Here is a 20,000-nt window from a genome sequence, read left to right on the forward strand (position 1 = left end):
ATATATATATATATATATATATATATATATGTATATATATATATATATATATATATATATATATATATAAAATATCTGTATGTATACACGCTTATACATCTACATGATTAATTACTTTGATCATACTGTTGAATGACTGTGCTGTCTGCTATGTTTGTGATAACATCAGAGTAAGGTATAACTGTCATGGCTTAGTGGTAAATCACATTGGTTGTGGTGTGTAGGGTCCTGCCGTCGAGCCTGGCCGAGGCAGTTCATTGTGTTGCTGGGCTGAACAAGGGCCATTGGACAAAGGGTGAGTACAACACTTTTCAGCAGCAGTTTTCCATTTCACCATGTTTAACCACCATTTCCCTTCATGCAAACACCTTCTACATTCTTACTGTGAAACGTCACCCCAGTTAACATTTCAATGGTATTATATCGTTATACAGCATAAAATTAGCAGGATATGTTCGTATACGGATTACGCATCATAAATGGTGTGTGCTGCATTCTAACCGGAAACATCTGCTCAATAGGCGGATGCTCTAACCACTACACTACTGCTGTGCTGCTTCATTTGCATGTATACCCATGGTTCATAGTTACCAGAACAAATGCAGCAAAACATCATTAACACAGCAGTCATCCATTCTCCGGTCGGAAATAAACCACACCACTACACATCCCATATGGTGGCTCACTCCAAGTATTTTTAGACGTCCCAAACATATAGTCCTGGGACATATGTTCATTTAACGGTCAGGGTGTTCAATTAGTATTCCGGTTTTTGGCTCGTCTGAATGGAGGTTGGGACTGCCATGTACCTGTTTGAAAGTCAGACACGTGGACACAGTTAGTTCCACTGTTAGCATCCTACCTGTGGTTGGAGAAACAGGAGGTTTGCTCACCTCTGGCCAGCTTGATATGACAGCACTAAATAATACTGGGGGGTTATGCTGCTGTTTCCTTGCACATTCGTTATGACTGCTTTATTGTGACCAAGTTCATTCTTCATGAATATAAATATATATATATATATATATATATATATATATATATATATATATATATAAAATATCTGTCTGTACATACACATGCATATACACCTACATGCTTATTTACATTTCCCATACTGTTGAATGACCACCACTTACCGTCATGCATACCCGCTTACGTCTGCTTGAAAGTGCCGTAATCACCCTATATCCGACTGCCATTATTCTGGGCATCATATAAAATTAGCAGCCCTTGCATGGCTTGGACCCAGGAACAGAAACTTTATAGTCACTGGTTTTACCACTAAACCATCCATGATACATTCTGTATGGATGGTAGTTAGGATATATGACTTTACTGCAGGCATTCCACACTACTGGCAACAAATGTGAAAGCTGGTTGGTGTACATAAGTATAGTACATGTTAATGTTCATATGTTTCTGAGAGGCATATGTATACATTTGCAAGTATACATATTTATGAATAGGACACATACTTGACAACTACTTATATCCATGTATGTGTGATGTGTAGCTATGCGAATATAAGTATGTACATTTATAGATATATGATTACATATCTGGAGTTATACATGGCCATGTATATGAACACCCGCATCAGGGAGGGACCTGTACTGATTGTATACAGGGGTTGAATGCATCATTACGACGAGGAACCCGGACAGGGTATACAATTTGTGGACGTGTACTATTTGGAAGATGGCTATGGGGAAGCTTCTTGGGAACATGTGAAAGGGGAGACGTGCATCATGGTCAGGTGTTTAATCCTGGGTCGTAGGTTCTGCAGGACCGGGTGGAGGCTGAGCAGGGTTGTGGACAAGTACTGCTAATCTGACTTGTGCCCAGATGTCAACGGAGGTGGACGTTGTGTTATGCCACAAAGTATAATCTTGAGAACAGACACTTATCCCATGAGGGATGTCCAAAAATTGTGGATGATGAACCCCGTTCTTCTGGTTGTATGAAAATGAGGGAGGGTTATGCATGCATGAGATACCTAGTTTGCAAGCCTGAGACTGCCTAGGGTGAGACTGCCTACTAGATGTGGGTAGGAGGCACTATGTGCTGATATGGCTGGCCCAAGCTAATAGCCCGAGTATGGGTGGTTTTGGTGGACGTTCAGCAAGGGGGGGGGTGTACTGTGGAGGGGATGATGGGTATTCAATTATGTATCCAGGTGTGTTGGGGTTGGATGGCTCAGTTCAGGCCAGACCATTATGTGAGTGTGAGCCGGTACCATTTCTGTACATGTGTATTGCACGTTTTAATGTTCATATGTTTGTGGGATTGTGTTCTGCAGTATGGCCTGTCAGGGTGTATTGGGGATGTGAATGTATGTTCTTTGGTTTCCTTTCTGATTCACCCACTGCTCCCTCGAACCCCTCCAGTTCACCTATTGTACATCCGACCCAGTCTCCCCATGGCGAATTATTACATTACCTGTCACCCCTCCCCCAAATTCCACAAACACACCATCCATCCATTCTCCGGTTACTGGCCCATGGCACAGGCAGCAGTACACATTGCGTACTCTACATATCTCTGGTACCAATATGGTTGTGAGGACAACCCCAGCATATTTGGTCTTCCACATGCTGTACGTCATGCACATAGGTACACGCAAATCCTTATCTTTCATGACATGGTAGGTAGACCCGGGTAATACCCATTCATCTTTGGGCCATCCAGACAAGGACGACTTGGACCGCAAATGGGAAGATATTGAGTGAATGCTCTGACGATTTGGGCTAGGCTTAGCAAAGGGCAGCGGCACACAAACACGCTGCATTTCACTTCCACTTGGTATAAAAATCAACACTACAATGAAATACGGAGACGGGGTTTTAAATGTCATTGTTCGAGGGACGGGGGTTCAAAATTCAGCTACGTGCTTTTGTGTTTACGTTTTATTTTGGTGTTCATGGAACTCTCTTGTATGCTTTGCATACATTTCAATATCCAAGGACACTGACAGGAGTGATTACTATTAGAGGCAGGCTGTACTAGACAGCATTTTAGGTTGTGCGACTGTAGCAGCAGTTAAACATGCCCCCTGCACTCGCGCACATTTCCTGTGCATGTGGACGGTGCAGCAGCGCACCTTCATTAATATGCATATGGTGCTGCTGCTCCATCTCTACGCCGCACGGTTGGCGTAAGGCTAACGCCGTCCTTGCGCCGAGCTTCATGAATCCCGGGGATTATTTTACAATTAGCTTACATGGATTTCAGTATTTTTTTATTTATTTATTTAACTGTCCTGCCATTAATTTTACAAAAACTGTTTGACTTATACCATCTGTGATTTTATTTTTTTTTAATTCATAACTTTAACTGTTTGGTGTGGTGTTACTATACAATTATAAAAAACAAAATAGATATTAGCTTAACTAAGATATGTTTATATTTACATTATTTATATTTGCTGTTGTCTGCTTGTTATTCTTGTGCATTGTAACAGATGTATTTTAGATGAAATGAAAATACATACATGTCAGTCTCGTGACTTTAAATCTTTATTTAAGCATGTCAGTCTTGTGACGTTAAATCTTTACTTTTATTAACTATTTTTATTTAATTTTATGCACTAGAACTGTTTCAGTTACCTTTTGACTATGTTAAGAATGGCAGTCATATGCTCTACTTTACTGTAGTACTGATAAATGTCTTGCTTTAACTGAATGGAAGTTTTGAACATTTGAGAATGATTTGTCCAGACATCAGATCCTACCATCTTACCATGTATATTTAACCATTTTCAAAACACAAACATATTATAAAATATATTTCTTTTGCACAGATTAGCTGTAGTTTTCTGCTCTTTCCCAATGTGTGGAGGAAGTCAGCTAATTTATTTCCTTTATCCTGTAACTGCTGTTGAAGAGTTTCCTGTAATGTTGCATGGTCTTCTGATATTTTTCAGTAACCTGTTCCGCTGAATCTAAAACTCCGATGCACTTTTGAAAAGATGTATGTATAACTTGTCTAAGCTTCCTGAACTCATTGTGTTTGTCTTTTAAAAGTTTATTACATTCTTTTGTAACAAAATGTACTAGAGGTTCTATGTGGTGACAGGACATAACTGTTCAACATCTGAATATAATAGAAACACTTTACCCTTAGTTAATTCCGTATCATGAACAGATCTGTCTTCACAGTCTATTTTTTTAGCAATATGATGCAATACTTTTTTATGGCATAATACACAACATGCAGTTTTTGCTGAATCACACAATAAACATTTGTCATAACCCACATGGTTTTCCTTGAGATACCAGTCAAATATTGTAATACATTTGCATAATGCCTTACTATCAACTTGCCCTGATAAGGTTTTACATTTACTAATGTGCTGTGTATACCAACATTGCAATTTACTAAAGCTTGGTTTACTCCTGCATGAATCATGTCTACTAGCATCCATACTAAAAATGTGACACAGAAAAAAGTCTTACCAGTTAGCAAAAAAAAAAAAAAAAAAAAAAAAGGTGATCAGGCTGCTGTTGCAGATGATTGAAAATTTTTCATAGTTACTTGAGAAGCTGGCAAAACACAACAGGCAGCGGACTGTTGTACAAAGTAGATATCCACCTTTTCTTGGAGAATTTATGGCACTGCAGGCTCAATCTGGATTCAGACATCTGAAAAAACTTTACTATTACAAGTTGCATAAATTGGAATACTTCTGTTTAGAAATTACACATACGTACAAATGTTGGTTACTGCAATTTGACTGAAGTGACCTTCTGCAGGGCTTACCACTCCCTCTGTGTTCGGATGCAGGCTAGCTTGCCAAAAAAGTCTTACCAGTTAGCAAAAAAAAAAAAAAAAAGGTGATCAGGCTGCTGTTGCAGATGATTGAAAATTTTTCATAGTTACTTGAGAAGCTGGGAAAACACAACAGGCAGCGGACTGTTGTACAAAGTAGATATCCACCTTTTCTTGGAGAATTTATGGCACTGCAGGCTCAATCTGGATTCAGACATCTGAAAAAACTTTACTATTACAAGTTGCATAAACTGGAATACTTCTGTTTAGAAATTACACATACGTACAAATGTTGGTTACTGCAATTTGACTGAAGTGACCTTCTGCAGGGCTTACCACTCCCTCTGTGTTCGGATGCAGGCTAGCTTGCCATTGAAAAATTATATGGTGCTGCTTACTGTGATGGATTTGAAGTCTTCTTAAGACACTCAGTCTTGCTGGCTGGATTCTGCTGAAATCAAAGTCTGGTTATAGTTGCATTCACAGTCTGTTGCATACAGAAACTTACAGAATATACACTGATGAGAGAATATACTTTGCAGCATCAACTTAGAACAGTAACAAATAACTTTTTATAATAAACCCCACGGACTAAAGTTGCAGCTTCAAGTACTGTTCCACTTTACTTCTCATTTAGTACAGATGGTGTGAGAGATATAACATTTACATCAGGACAAATGTGTCCCTACCAATACCCCTAACATAACTGGATTAATACAGATCTTTATATACAATTTTAGTCATACACACACATATACATTTCCTCTTGGTATTCTATTTTAGAGAATTGCTCATCCTGTAGAAACAATACTGATTGTTGCAGATGCTGACGCAAATGCTGACTTAATAATATTATCTTTAAGCTTCCTTGTTTAACAATGTCCTGTCTCATTTTTGCTGAATTTATAAGAGGCCAGCTTTTCTGACAGTATGAACATCCTGTTTTTGTCTTTAGTATTCTATTTGGATCTTTGTATAAGATCATCTGTTCTTGTGCAAATGCTGATAAGTGCAGAAAAGCATGTTTTTTTAAGGAAACACATTGTAACAGTGTCATATGATAGAAACACGTCATGTTGTCCATTCTTTAAAAAAGAAGATTTTACATTTTTGCTCTCACTGACAATGAAATGCCTACATCCTGTTTTTAAGTCTGTAAGGAAAGATGTCATAGGTTCATAGGTTCGTACTAGGCTATCTGCCCTAGGGCATTTATAAGCCTAGCCAGAGTGTATGTGGCTTACACCACCCCTTAGGATGAGAATACTACGCCCTTTTAGGGTTTAGTTTACTATGCCTCTGTCTAGTAGTGACACAGAGATGACCCCCGGGGTAAACCTACGATCTCCCATCCACTCGTTGAGATTTCTCTTGAATAGAGTCAGTGAGGGGCTCTGCCTAACATGGACTGGGATTCTGTTCCAGAGTGTAGGGAGCCTCTGGGTTATGAATCTGTCCCTCCAGCATGTTCTATTTATTTCTGTGTTGAGGTTTAAGTCACTTGTTCTCGTGGCTCTGATGGATTTGGATTTTCTGAGGTGGAGCATGTCCATTAATTCAGGATTGGACATGGCCTTGTACATCAGGCACAGATCACCTCTGAGTAGGCGGTATGCGACTGAATAGAGCTGGAGTTTTTCAGTCGGGCAGCATATGACATATGTTTAAGACCCTTTATCCTCTTGGTGAGGAACTTTTGGGGTCTTTCCAACTGCTGCAGGTGTCAGGTGAGATACATCCCAAATGGGGCATTGTACTCAATCATTGGCCTGATAAGAGAAGAGTACAGGGGCACAATGACCTCTCTTGATCTAGATGTGAAACCCTTCATGATAAGGTGGGCAATATAGAAGGTCTTCCTAACCACTTTGGCAATGTGAGTGTCAAATGAGAGGTTACTGTCAACCTGGGTCCCTAGGTCCCTGATTACCTCTTCGTGCCTTAATGGATTACCGCCTATGTGGTAATTTGTCGGTACTTTGTTTTTCCCAAAGGGTATGACTATACATTTTTTGGCGTTCAGCTTAAGGCCATGGCCGCGGCACCAATTATCCATTTCTATGAGGCCTCTCTGAAGGATGTTTGTGTCCGCTGGAGTATCAATTATGGCGCCCAGTTTGCAGTCATCTGCGAACTTTGTCAGCCACAATCCTCCTATGTTTGCCTGTACCTCGGAAAAATATATGCCGAACAAGAGGGGTCCCAGGACTGAGCCCTGTGGGACACCGCTTGTGACTGGCTTAGAGTCTGACATAGCTCCAGCAACTCTGACCCTGTGGGTTCTGTCCTTGAGCCAGTTTGCAACCTATCTTGTGACATATGGGTTTACATTTAAGCTGGTGAGTTTGTCTACGATGCCCGAGTGGGGTATTGTGTCAAAGGCTTTTGCAAAGTCAAGGTAGGCTGTGTGAACTGCCTTACCCTCATCAATGGCCTTAGTGACTGTTTCAAAAAAGTCGACCAAGTTCAAAAGGCAGGATCTGCCCTTGACAAAGCCAAATTGGGTAGGATCCAATGTCTGTAGGTCCCCAATGTCTTTGTTTATGAGTTCCATAATGATCCTCTCCATAGCTTTGAAGACCAGGCTCATCAAGCTTATGGTGCGGTAATTTCCAGGGTCCGTAGAAGCACCGCCTTTGTGAAGTGGGACCACTTTTGCCATACGCCACTCTTTGGGTACGTATCCTGTAGTAAGGCTAAGATTAAACAGCAGCCTTATGTGTGGGTTTAGTTCCTCTTGGAGTTCATGTAGCACACAGCCCGGGACACCATCCAGTCCCATTGATGCTGTGTTTTTAGCTTTAGAGAGGGCGGCTCTCACCTGGGCATCTGAGATGTTAGGAGGCTACACTCTGCTGGGATAGTTATTTCTCCTTTTGGGGGGGAGGAGAAATTTGCACTGAACCTGTCTGCCAGAATGTTGGCAATGTCAGTGGGTTCAGTGTATTTTGTGTCATTTTGGACTAACTCTGAGCATATCTGAGTTTCCACCCAGGTTTCTAACATAGCTAAAGAAGGCCTTGTGATTGTCTTTTTGTGTCTTTTGATTTTTCTCTCAAAGTTGGCCTTGGATGATTTTATGAGTGATCGTAGTTTTTTGCTAGTACTGATCAGAGATGCCTTCCCTTTTAGGGATTTTGCTCTGTCATGTAGTAGCTTCCTCCTCCTGTTGTAAAGTTTGTTTATGTCTGGGGTCCACCAGACCGGGCGCCTGCCTTTGGGGGAATGGGTCTTGGTTTTATTTGGGATTGCATGATCCATGCATTCTTGAAGGTGCCCATAGAAGGCATTTTCAAAGGATTCAGCAGTGTGGGTTGTGGTTTCCACTGGCCCAGGGGCCTTGAAAGATACCACTTCAGTCTTAAGAAGTGTGAAGTTTGCTTTTGAGAAGTTCTTCACTGTGGTCTTTTGTGCAGGGGGTGGGGGCGGTATGTGGATTTCCAGTGAGATTAATTTATGGTCTGATCTTACCAAAGAGGGATGTACTTCTGGTGTGGAGCATTTTGTCCACATGTTTGTGATGATCAGGTCTGGTATATTGTCTCCTCTTGTGGGAATGGTGACTAGTTGTTCCATTGCAATCAACAAGTTCCTTATTTTTCAAACCACAGCCATTTAGTATGGATGCTGATCACATATTACTAAACTCTGTTTCTGCATTTAAGCAAGCTTTATTTTATACCTTATTTATGTTACATATTTGTAACAGAATTACTTTCAACCTTAAAAATCTGTTGAGCATAATCGTACAGCAATATTTAAAATGTATCCCTATTTTGGGCAACTGTATCCCCGTTATTTCAGATTTTGTCCAGATTTCTTGCACTAAGAGGTTGAGGGGTATACATACCTCTCAACTGTCTAGATGTTTCCCTTATATTTTGGATTATTCCTTAACATTTGTGGTTTTCAGGCAAATCACCGAAGACTAAAATAATTAAATAATGTCAAACATTTGAGTTTCAATTTCTTTTAGAAAATGCATCCCAAGGCAAATGTTATTTTAGCAAATTTCTAAGTCTATAATAGCAATATTTAAAATCTGTCCCATTATTTTACACTTTGTTCAGATTTCTTATGCTAAGAGGTTGAGAGGTATGGAGCTATGGTATGTAATGCCCTAGTTGGAGAGGGGGACAGATTAAGTCAATTAACTTGATCACGCTTGACCCTATTGGTTACAGGAGACAAGAGCCTGAACCCTGTACATGGACTACCAGACTGCTGAAGGAATTGAGCTTCAGTGGAGACTGGAGATAAGAGCCTGAATCCTCTACATCAACTTCCAGACTGCTGACATGACTGAAAGTTTGAGTTTTAGTACATTTTCCCAGAATTATGAGTTTCGGTGCATTTTTAAGAGATTATGAGTTTTATTTCATTTCATGAAATTGTGAGTTTCAATGAAAGATAAGTTTATTGCTGCTCATACTAAGTCTGTTTTCAATGTGCAGGTAACTTTTGTTTAGCAAATAGCAGTCACTGTTTGTGCTGTAGAATTTGAAAGCAGTGTTAGTAGCATAATTGCCTTTGGTGCAGAAAGCTGTGGATTCTATTTCCACACCATGTAGATGGAGTGCTGATATTGCAGTGCCCTTTCGGTTGCTGATTATTTGGTGCATTTTAAGGGGGATAGGGATTCTACACTCCAGAGTGTGTCCTCCTTTGTGTGAGATGCCTAGTAACTATGAACTTGTCAGTTTGTCAGTCATTTCCTATTGCAGTATTACCAGCTTACTAATTTCTTTTAATGTAACAGGCAATTAATTCTTCAAGGGCAGGAGGCACTGAATTTGTAGGTGAAACATTGAAATGTAAAGTTGTTTTGTCAGTAGCAACCTCTTCATTAGATACAGATGTGTAATTTAATGTGGAGTTATTTGGATGGCTTTTACTTCTACAGAGATTGTGTTTACTGAGTGATATTGGTGGATTGTAATGTGACATGTAATATAACGATTGATAAACTATACTTATGTAAAAGTAACTCGAGTAACTTGTTACTTTAGTTAGTAACTAGTAATAGTAGTATATTACTTTTTTAGAAAAGTAATAAGTAATAGTAATATATTACCTTCACTGAAAAGTAACTAGTAATAGTAACTTATTACTTTTATAAGTAACTAGCACAATATTGCTCTTATGTTACTGTTCTGAAGCTCATTGAGTTGTAACTGCATGGTATCAGGATTTGTACTAGAAATGGGACTCTAAATGCTGAAGTGGCAATGTGAAGGACATCTGCCAGATATGCCTTTGCGAAAATTGCACTATATCTCATGACATAGTATTTTCTATACTTGGATATTTTTCTGCAGAAACAAATACTCAAGATTTGTTGAAATTCCCCATGCTGTTCTTTGTGAAGGCTCTCTTTAAGCCATTGTTGTTCTGAAGCTCAGTATCATGGTATCAGAAGCAATGCAGGAATCAAATGGAAATTGGTCTCCAAATGCTGAAGTGGCAATGTGAAGGTCATCTCCCAGATTTGCATCTGTGAAGACTACAGTAAGTCACAGTGTTTTCTATACGTGGATATATTTCTGCAGAAACAGTTACTGCAGATTTGTAGAAATTCAGAAGATTTTACTAAGTCACTATTGCTCAGAAGCTCAGTGAGTTCTAATTGTATGGCATCATAAGTGGTTCAGGGATGATCTGGAAATGTTTCTCCACAGATTTTCCTGTTATGGTGTTTACGGAGTTGCTCACAGTAATACAGTGTTGAGTTTACTGCCTGTGGCTGATCCCTTGACCTTAAAAGTTAACAAATGCAATGATCTTTGCCAGGACCTCTTTCATTTCAAATGTTGTGGCTCACAGGATCCCTTTGTGAATCATGTTATGATGTGCCATGAGTTTCTGTGGAAGTGACTTAATCATTACATTTACAAATCCAATTTGCTTTCCTGTCATGGATGGAGCCCCATCAGTTGTGACCCCAAAACACTTTGCTTCACTGAGCTTCATTTTCTCCAACACCTGCTTCACTTGATCAAAAACATCCTTTCCTGTTACATTGTTCTTCATTGCACAAACTTCCAGTGTTATTAAAAAATTTCACCTGGATTAACAAAAAGCCTACAACAAATGTCAAGACAGTAAAAACAGTTGAGCTGCAACCTGTAGAAGCACAACTAATAAGATGTAGGCATTGCTTGTTTTTTCACAAGTAGTCTGTCCCCCGGATTCTCAAAAGCGTGCACGGAGTGCAAGATTAGTGCAGGAGCTCAAGCAGGCAATATGTCCGCCGTGCGATCCAGAAACAGCCTGCAGGGGCGTACATGAATGCTCCTGCACTAATTTTGCACGGACTAAGCCCTGGTATGCAAATCACCCCATTTGCAGGTGAAATCCATGCAAATGAGGTGATTTTGCAATCCAGGAAGCTTGCAACAGTCCGTGCAAGACTAGTGCTACCTGCAGAAATGTACTCGGTTAGTAACCGAGTACATTTCTGCAAAATCCAAAACAGAGCTATGACAGCTCCAAATAAAGGCTGCATGTCATGTAGTAAGCATGCCAAAAGCCAAGTATAAGGCCATTGGCATTGCAAACAAAACAAAAAATTAAAAATTAACTTTTATTTTTTTTAGCCGATCTCAGCTGTTTAAGCATAGGCCAGAGGCGCATAAACGGGATTGGGTAGAAAATAACAAAATAAACCAAAATTAAGCATTCTAACTAAAATCAGTGTTCTCCCATGCAAGTCAATGGCAGGCAGAAGACAATACGGCCAGTGAGTAGTGGTTGCTAAGGGGGGAGGTTCAGTGTGAGACATGTAACTATGCATTAGCAGGCAATCTTATGCGAATGATAGTTATTCCCAGTTTTCCCCAGAATGTGAGTCAGGTCCCAACAGTGTAAGAGCAGGAATAGCTTGGTGCAAGCCTAGGAGTTAGGTGACATCATGGGTGTGTGTGTCAGGCATACTGTAAGCAGATTGGAGCTCTGTGGCTTGGGTTTGCTCCTAGCTTAGCACAGCTAAGCTAGCGGGTGTGTCTAAACCTGCCTAGCACTCTTTACAAAGCCTAAGTGGGTGTGTGTGCAGTGGATTTTACAGGAAGAAAAAAGAAGTTAAACCAAGAAATAGCAACAGTGTGTACATTTGAGCACTCAGTTTGCATGGCAAGCACACAGGCTTAAACAGGAAGGCAATGGGAAGGGAAAACAGCACTAGGAAGGTAATCAAGGAGAACTAGCTTACCTGGCAGGTGAAATGTATCAGAATCAACCAATTACACAGGCAGCAGACCAGCCCAGCCCAGAACAATACTACAAACTAAGCAAACACCTTCCCGTCTGGTTTTTCCCACACTCTACACCACCGGTGTAAATAAATGGGGAACTTTTAACACTCACAGCAGCAAAATGATAGGGACTGCAATAGCTATCATACAACTTGTGGAAGAGGCTGAGGGCATACCTCTCAACCTCTTAGAGCAAAAAAATCTGGACAAAGCCTAAAATGATGGGGGTACAAACAGGGACAGATTTTAAATATTGCTCTTACAAACTTAGAAAGTTGATAGAATAATAGGTTTTGCATTAGCATAAATTTTCTGAAAGATGTGGAGTCTTAAACTCAATTGTTTGTCATTATTTAATGACTTCAATCCTCAGCTATTTGCCAGAAAAATACAGATTTTAGGAGGAACACACCAAAAATATGAGGCAAAAATCTCATCATTCTGTGAAAATCTGTACAATTGAGAGGTATGGCTGAGGGTGGTTAGGATGTGAATGCTGTCAACCAACCCACAGTGAGGAGACGGAGAAGAGTGTACAGACCCAGGGTAACCTACCAGGGGCTACATGAGCTGGAGATAATGGAGCACTATAGGGTAGACAGGGACCTCCTACAGCAAATTGTTGTGCTGTGCCGTTCACGCCTGACACACAGAACTAACAGAGGAGAACCCATCCCAGTGGATACCAAGGTATGTGCAGGCCTAAGAACACTAGCTACAGGTACCTTCCAAAGGCCAACTGGGGATATTATGGGGATTTCACAGGCATCAGCGTCCAGGGTACTCCACCAGTTCGTGGATGCCATGTTAGCACATATCGGTGAGCACATATATTTCCCCTACACCCGTGAGGCATTGGCCAGCAATATGTAACTGTTCCACCAAATAGCAGAATACCCTGAGGTAGTGTGTGCTATAGACTGCATGCACATATGCATCAAGGCACCACCCGGTGAGCGGGGTAGGGTCTACATTAACCGCAAGGGCTTCCCCTCCATCAAATGCCAGGTAGTGTGCGATGCCCAGGGCATAATAATGAATGTGTGTGCTGGCTGCTCTGGAAGCTATCACGATTCCCACATCTGGCATCTGACACAGCTGTACCAGAGATTTGCCAATGGGGACATCCCTCATGGTCACCTAATGGGGATGCTGGATACGCACTGGAGCCATGACTGATAACACCCATCAGAAATGCACACATACCTGAACAATCCATAATGAGGCACATGCGCAGACCAGAATTATAGTAGAGTGTGTTTGGGATGCTCAAGTTATGGTTCTGGTGCCTGGACACATCAGGTGGAGCCTTGCAGTACTCACCAGCTACATGTACCCAAATCACCCTTGTATGTGCCATGCTATGCAATATGATCCTGCAGAAACAGCTGCAGCAGGAACAGCATGGGACAGGGCCACACAGCCACCCACCATTGCCAAGGCCTGCACAGGCACAGAGTGACTCAGAGGAGGAACAACTTGAGCCTGCCCCAGTAGGCAGAAGGAGGCATGCCCAGTATGCCCTGGGCTTGGCAAAGTGGCAATGCATAGCACATTCACTGACACAGGAGGGACCCAGGGAATAACACCTGTCTCCGACTCTCACATATAGTAAAAGGGATGCCAAACATTACACTACCTGTGCCTAACCATGTGTAGGGAGTGTACTATGTACATCTGACATAGGCAGCCCTGCAGCACCACCCTCAGTACTGGGACACCTACAAGGTAAGTGACTCACACATGCCAGTCAGGGGGGGAGGTCACATACCCAATTACAGTCACAGCCAGCAGGACAGGTGTAGACAAACATAAACAAAGTCTGTGCTATGGCCTCTGAATGAGGCCTATGTGTAACCCCCCCCAGATCTACACAGACAGACTACATCAGGTCAGGCAGTGGGATATCAGACTGAAGGGTAGGAAGTCAGAAACTAATATGTAGGTAATTAAAAGCTAAGATTTGTAGTACACTGGTATGCCTCTAGCCAGCACGATAGGTAAGACTACAGACTGAAATGGAGTACTCGACATACCAGTACAGTCCTAGCAAATGTGTACAAGTGTCAGGTGTGCCCCTCCATCCTACATAGAAATGTAGTCATAGTCAGATGTGCCCCCCCACAATTCTGTGTAGAAATGTAGAAATAGTCAGGTGTGCCCCCCCCATCCTGTGTAGAAATATAGTAACAGTCAGGTTTGCCCCTCCAATCCTGTGTAGAACCATAGAAATAGTCAGGTGTACCCCCCCATCCTACATAGAAATATAGTAACAGTCAGGTGTACCCCACAATCCTGTGTAGAAATGTAGAAATAGTCAGGTGTGTCCCCCCAGCCTACGTAGAAATATAGTAACAGTCAGGTGTGCCCCCCCAATCCTGTGTAGAAATGTAGAAACAGTCAGGTGTGTCCCCCCCGCTATGCAGAAATGTAGTAACAGTCAATGCCAAATGATCAATGAATACCCTGCAGAGACAGCATGCTGTCAGTGTACAACACAAAGGTCAGCACTGCAGTACAAACTACCTGGACTTAATCCACACATGCAATACAGACAGCCATTCTGGGCATGCTCACACACTTGAACACATGAAGGCCATGTCTGCAAATACCAGTGGACTAGACATATCTGACAGTCACAGTTCTTAGTGCAGACACTCATCAGTATGCACCACTCATGCCTTGCACACACACTGGATAGGAATACAGACATATATGTAAGGACAACACACTATAATAAGCCAAAGGTAGACTAACATAGATGTGTGGAAGAGGGAGACTGTGACAAGGATCCATCCAGGCCTGTCCCACCCAGCACACAGCCAAAGGGCCCCAAACACATGAGGTGCAGATGTCACTCACTGTAGATACTAGCCACCAGTATCTGGTGTACCCCCCATCCTACATAGAAATATAGTAACAGTCAGGTGTACCCCCCAATCCTGTGTAGAAATGTAGAAACAGTCAGGTGTGTCCCCCCCCCCGCTATGCAGAAATGTAGTAACAGTCAATGCCAAATGATCGATGAATACCCTGCAGAGACAGCATGCTGTCAGTGTACAACACAAAGGTCAGCACTGCAGTACAAACTACCTGGACTTAATCCACACATGCAATACAGACAGCCATACTGGGCATGCTCACACACTTGAACACATGAAGGCCATGTCTGCAAATACCAGTGGACTAGACATATCTGACAGTCACAGTTCTTAGTGCAGACACTCATCAGTATGCACCACTCATGCCTTGCACACACACTGGATAGGAATACAGACATATATGTAAGGACAACACACTATAATAAGCCAAAGGTAGACTGACATAGATGTGTGGAAGAGGGAGACTGTGACAAGGATCCATCCAGGCCTGTCCCACCCAGTACACAGCCAAAGGGCCCCAAACACATGAGGTGCAGATGTCACTCACTGTAGATACTAGCCACCAGTATCTGTCAGCATTACAGACTATGTGGTGCACATGCCAGCTGTGCAACATGACTGTACAAGGAAGTAGTCATCTAGCAGCTGTATACACGTACCTGTGAAATATGACCCTGTGTGTGCCAGCATGTGGCATGTCAACTCCTAGATGAATGGGTTATGGCCCATGCACACACACTGCCCTCCCCATAGCCCTACTATGACAAGTCTGCTGAGGTCATCCAATGTGAAATACACCTTTAGGAGACCTGTAGCCCAGTAATCTCTGTGAAGTGTTCCATAGCTGCATACTGCTGTAGTGTGATAAACCAGCTAAGTAGGAATTCTAATCCCAGATTTGGCAACTGTGTGCTTGTGTGCATGTCTGTCTGTCTCTGACGGTGTAGAGAGCAATGCTTTTTAGGGTAGTCACACTCCCAACAATTCAAATGCTCAACTTTGGCAAGGCTGCTGATGTCATCCACCTAGAAATACACCTCTGGGAAGCTTGTAGCCCAGTAATCTCTGTAGTGCGTCCTGTAACTGCGTACTGCTGTAATATGATAAAGTAGTTTGGTAGGTGCTCTAATCCCAGACATGGCCAGTGTGTGTGTGTGTGTCTGTCTGTGTAGAGAGCAATGCTTTTTAGGGTACTCACACTGCCTACATTTCATATACTCAACTTTGGCAAGGCTGCTAATGTCATCCACCTAGAAATACACCTCTGGGAAGGGTCTAGTTCAGTAATCTTCGTAGTGTGTCCTGTAACTGCATACTGCTGTAGTGTGATAAAGTAGTTTGGTAGGTGTTCTAGTCCCAAACATAACAAGTGTGTGTCGGTCTTTGTAAACAGCAATGCTTTTTAAGGTACTCACACTCCCTACAATTCATATGCTCAACTTTGGCAAGGCTGCTGATGTCATTCATTGTGAAATACACCTTTGGTGAAGGAGTTCTTCAGTAATCCCTGTGGTGCAGCCTATAACAGCTTCATTCTGTAGTGATATAGACCTCTGTTAGGGTTCTATACCCACACATGTCAGTTGTGGATGTGTTGTGTGTGTGTCACTGTCTGTGTAGTGAGCAATGCATTTTAGGCTAGTCAGACTCACTACAATTCGAATGCCCTACTTTGGCAATCCTGCTGATGTCATCCAATGTGATATACATCTTTGGGGAAAGAGTACTCCAGTAATCTCTGTAGTGTGTACTATAACTGCGTAGTGCTGTAGTGTAATAAACTAGTTAGGTAGGGGTTCTACTCCCAGACATGACAGGTGTGTGTGTGTTTGTAACTCATATCCTGTGTGGAGCCGGTTGTGAGTGTGTGGCCAATGTGGTGTGGGTTTTGCATATTTCTTACATGGTGGCCCTACTATATAGCATAATGTCCACCATACAGGGATAACAGATGTGAAATAGCTGAGAAGCTGGGGTGCAAAGCCATAGGCATACATGTGACATCAAGGCCAGGCAATCACAGTTAGCAACCCCAGTACTACCCACAGCACACTGTCAACCCATGTCTCATAAACACACACAAGCCTAGGCAACAGTCAATATGTGGGTAGTACACTGCATATTGACCACTGATAGTAACGATGGAGTGATAGCAGTGGGCTACAGAGGACATGACACCCTGTCCATCTGTCCAATATGCACATACATGCAAACAGTGTACCTTCCCCATGTTCCCCAATGGACACCTGCAACACCTGTGGTGCCATCACATGTGACCCACAAAAGACATAGCATGCCTGACAATATGCCCTGTATGGACAGATGCCACTGACACCAGGGAATGCCATTAGCATGCTATCAATTTAGGTGCAGGGTAAACCTGCTGCCCATTACCAGTTCCTGCCACAGGTGGGCAAGACTGGCACATCTGATGATAATCTGTGTTCACAACATGGGCCAGACACCCCAGGTACAGTTCCACATGTCACTGTATATACATGTGGGAGGTGTGCACATCCCAGACACCATCCATATCATGGACTAAGGAACACATACATGGCAAGCGATGCACAGCAGTGGCCACACACAATAGTCACCCAGGTGACTGGATGGGAGATACAATACCCACCTGTGTGGGCAAATGCAGAAACAACAGCCTTTAGCCACAATATAGACCATTGTCATGTGGCCTGATTCCAAGGTATACCCATTGCCTAGCCTTGTATAGCCGTCTGGCACAGTCGACCACCACACACCCGTGCAGACATGCACCCATGCATATCAGTACTGTCACTCTGTATGTTTGTGTTGTATGGTGCTTATGTTCACATCCACACTTGCTACAACCCCCATTGGCATACTGAAGCATGCTGTCTGATGTCAGACATATCCCCATTCCCTTTGCCCATGCAACCTCCATATGACTCGTGTAGTGTATGTGATACCTGCACAGTGATGTGTTGTGGCAATCTCACTACTGATGAGCTGTAGTCCTGGCCCTGCCAAGTGTGTCAGTGTGTGTGCATCTCTGTGAGAGTGTGGCAGTGTTGATGCTGGCACCTGTTCATGCAGACAGGCATGTGTACATCACCTACCATGTAGCTACCGTATCCCTGTTGCAGATGTCACTCACCATCACATATATGTTCTGAGGGCTCCACAGCAGGTAACCCATGTGGCACATCCAATAACTGCATAGAATTGTGATAGCACTACATAGTCATCAGGGGTTTGATACCCTGTGCTGGTAGGTGCGTGTGACACAAACATGCTTAGGTTTTACTCTCCCACCACTCCCTGACTTGTCTTTGCCTCTGTCTGCCTCTCCCACACCCTCTCTGGTGGATGTGGAGAACTACACCTGCTTTGCTTAGGCAGCAGCATGTGTATTTTAAGTGATGCTCATGATTAGCTGATGGCCTCGGCACGAATTGCAGCCCTCCCCTAGCTGATTGCATGTGGAACAGCTGTGGTAATATTCCCATAGCCAATTGCATGGAAACACACTCCAATATCTAGGAACATCATGTTGGCGTTGGCCCTTTTCATTCACTGTGAGCAGGAACTAGATCTGTTTGGCAAACAGCATCTCAAATGGATTGGGGATTTACCTCTACCAACATACACTGTGGAAACATGGAAACACACAGGAGGGAGATGTGCCTGACCTGACTGCAGACTGTAAGTGCTGCTATACTGCATTTGGAGTAATGTTGGTTTAACAATGTGTGTGTGGATATGGCTGTCCTACATGTCTCAATACCTGCCATGTCAGTTCTATGTTTATGAGGAATCCCCATCTGCAGGGTCATCTGCAGACTAGGCAGTGTGTTGTGCCTTTGATTTCATGTGTTACCCATGGAGCATCTATCTGTGGACTGCAGAAGGTAGTGTGAGGATTGCAGTCTGTAGATAGTGAAAGCCATGACAGTTACTGACTTCATATCCCTCATACGACATATGTTGCAAAAAACCCTGTTACAACAGTAAATGTATGAGGTTATCACAGCAACATGTCAATATTGGCCCTGTGTATGTGCTTCCAGCCTCAACTCTGTCAACCTTTGTACATATGTCGTGCATGAAGAGGTGTATATGTGCTGTACACCATAATTAGTGCCATCATATATGATAACAAGCAAGTGAGATATCAGACTGCTACACATGTTATGTAAAGTAGGCGTTATATTTGATTACATAACCTGGACATACTGTGGTTGTTTGTACAGTACTGAGGTCTGTGTACTTATGGTGAAAGTCATCAGTGCATGTATTGTTAATATGTACCTTGGCCTGTGTGCAGACTGTGGTAGTTGTCATCATCCTAGGTCCTGTCCTATCTGATGTTACGTGCTGCTCCACTGTATGTTAACATATTGGCTTACATGTTTCTAGGGTCATACACACACATGTCCCATACCACAGTCAGCCATCAAACCAAACTGTGTAGTGGCCCAGTATATGTAGGGTTAGTGTGTGAGTGGCACATATGAGGATGGTGTTGAACAGATAGTCCATATACTGTAATATTATGCTAGCTCGCCATATGTGGCCGTGTTCTCATTGGTTGCGGTTATGCACGTTCACACAGGTGTATTTTACCTTGTGCTGTGACATGCCTGTACAGCCTGCTATATTTGCAGGTACATGTGCATTCCCCCATAGGAGATGTAGACCAGTGTTGAGCCAGTCTGCCTGTAGCCTGCACAGTGCATTGTTACATGCCTAGCAGCTTAGTGTACTTACCCAGTGAGATGTCATGTGCAGATACCTGCCAAATGTACTGCTGCAGGGCCTCCCTTAACAGTCATGTATATCAGACAGGGCAATGGGATGCTGTACAGATGTATGTCAATATCTAGTGGGTAGTATGTGGCCATGGCACCCCTGTACCAGTGGTTATTATGTGTCAGGCCAGACAGAGGTGTGTGAATGCATAACCTATGGTGGCATATGTATACCAGTTGTTATGTGTTATACCCATCTACATGGCTGTTAACATCCATATTGTCAGGCATGGTACACATGTTTTGCACTAAGGGGTTTGGAGTATACCTCTGGACTGTACAGAGTATGTCAGAATGTCCACACATATTGG

The sequence above is a fragment of the Protopterus annectens genome, chromosome 6.part0 (genome assembly GCF_019279795.1).
Source record: "Protopterus annectens isolate FY-2018-M chromosome 6.part0, PAN1.0, whole genome shotgun sequence".
Taxonomy (NCBI): domain Eukaryota; kingdom Metazoa; phylum Chordata; order Ceratodontiformes; family Protopteridae; genus Protopterus; species Protopterus annectens.